This window comes from Sardina pilchardus, chromosome 3 (genome assembly GCF_963854185.1).
Source record: "Sardina pilchardus chromosome 3, fSarPil1.1, whole genome shotgun sequence".
Taxonomy (NCBI): Eukaryota; Metazoa; Chordata; class Actinopteri; order Clupeiformes; family Clupeidae; genus Sardina; species Sardina pilchardus.
Window position 1 is genome coordinate 31,331,981 of NC_084996.1, and position 2,500 is coordinate 31,334,480.

Genomic DNA, 2,500 nt, shown 5'->3' on the forward strand with positions numbered 1-2,500 from the left:
TATGCCTAGCAGAAAATGCTCTCTGCTTGGAATATCTGCATAGATATTCTCTCTCTCTCTCTCTTTCTGTATGTATTTGTGATTGTGTGTGTGTGTGTGTGTGTGTGTGTGTGTGTGTGTGTGTGTGTGTGTGTGTGTGTGTGTGTGTGTGTGTGTGTGTGTGTGTGTGTGTGTGTGTGCGTGTGTGCGTGTGTGTGTGTGTGTGTGTGTGAGTGTGTGTGTGTGCAGAGATTTGAGATGGGTAGCATAAGGAAGAGAAAAAGAGAAAGACAAGAGATAGAGTGAAGAGTGTCCAGGGGCAACAGAGAGCTCTGACCAGTCTAATTATCCTCTATGCTCTTCAAACATCACAGCGATTCGGTCCCCCCCAACACACACACACACACACCCCATCACCCTCCCCCCCAGCATCCCTACCCGCCTGTCTCCCACTCTCAATTTCCCCGAGATTTAATTTCACTTCCCATCCCATCTCTGTCTTTTCCATATAAAACACCTTCTGCAATTATTCCTCTGGCGTTGTTCATATCTGGGCTGCCTGACAGCCTGGGCCACTCACTCTGCCCGCTCATCTCCCCTGCTCTCTGTGTGACCAGAATCAATTGGACAAAAACGCATTCTCTCACGGGTGAGTGTGTGTGTGTGTGTGTGTGTGTGTGTGTGTGTGTGTGCACTTGAACCTGAATGTTTGCTTATCCATAAATGCATTCATATGTGATGCATGCATGTGTGTGTGTGTGTGTGTTTGTGTGTGTGTGTGTGTGTGTGTGTGTGTGTGTGTGTGTACAAGTGTACGTGTGTGCACTTCAACCTGAATGTTTGCTTATCCATAAATGCATTCATATGTGATGCATATGTGTGTGTGTGTGTGTGTGTGTGTGTGTGTGTGTGTGTGTGTCTGTAAGAGAGAGAGAGAGAGAGTAAGAAAAAATGGCTTGGATCTGCCTGATTGCGTGTGAGTGCATGTGTGCATGTGGATAGGCATTGCGTCTCTTCAAACAGTGCAGCAGGCAGGCAGGTAGGTTAGTAATGGCTGGAGACTAGAGTCGGTGACAGACGGTGATTTCACTTAAGCATGACCCCGTGTGTGTGTGTGAAATCCTCCTGCCTTGTCAGCCATATAAACATGGAGCTCTGCTCTGCTCCTGTGATTTCTTCGTAATCAAACGGACCTGTAATTACATGCTGGACGTCTCTTCCCCTGGCCATCGATTTACAAACAAAGAGAGGATTTCATCAGGGGAATTCGGTGTGGACCATGGGCTGAATAATGAGTTCCTCCTTCTCTCTCTCTCTCTCTCTCTCTCTCTCTCTCTCTCCATCTCTCTCTCTCTGCTCCGTGTTTCTCTTCACATGAGTCTTCCTGTCAGGAAGAAAGGCTTTGAGGCCATAGTTGGGGCGGGGGGCAGATACGAGGAATAGATAATTGCAAGCTAACTCGAGGTCACCCAAGGTCATCCGAGGTCCGCCGCTGCCTGCCCTCACCTCTCTTTGAACTGTCGGAAACTGTTTTTCCACATTAGTAATTAGGCAATGTGTGCTTTTGCCAAGGATGCAGCAAGATGTCTGGAGATGACACACACTGAATTCACACGGGGCCCAGAGTGTGTGTGTTTGTGTGTGTGTATGTGTGTGTGTGTGTGTGTGTGTGTGTGTGTGTGTGTGTGAGGTGCAGTGCTGTGTGCTCCGACCGCCCAGAGGGGACAGACGCCAGGAGTGGAGCTCAGAGGAGGGAAAAGTGTCGGAGATGAAGGGGAGCAGAACAGCTGTGTGTGTGTGTGTGTGTGTATGTGGCATGCATGTATGTGTGTGCCTCTGTGCATGTGTGTGCCGTAAGTCAGTGTGTTTGTACACATTTTACATGTTTATCTATGAGTGCACATATGTGTTTGTATCTGTGCGAGTGTGTGTGTGTGTGTGTGTGTGTGTGTGTGCATTCGAATCTGCGTATGTGTGTGCATATGTGTTTGATTGCGTCTGTGTATGTATGTGTGTGTGTGTGTGTGTAAGGAGGTGGCAGACAGGTTGCGACGCTAGTCTGTTTGCAGACAGTTCTGGAGCTAATGAGCAGCTGTTTGGCATGACTATTCATGAGGGGCGGGGAGAGCGGCTCTCTTCCCGTGTCTCACGACAGTCACACCTCAACGCCATGGGAACCGCAGTGTTTACACACGGGCAGCCCTGCTGCACGCAGCTACAAGTATTAAAGGTGTTCCGTGTGATGTTGCACGGTTTCTAAGCTAAAACATTTCTTTTTTTTTTTCTCACATACATCAAACATCTTCTCACAATCCACTAGCTGCCTGTCTCCTGCACTGTAAAAATTCATAGTCTCTGTAGACAGCAACAAGGCTGGTGCAGCCTGGACCATGAGACATAACAAACTTTTCCAGACGTTCACTGACAAGATGCGCGTTCAGGAGAGCTTCAGTGGCACGGGAGGAAAGGGGAGGGAAGAGCGAGATAACTCTCTGTTTTGTTTGAACGTCAACAGAAGTGA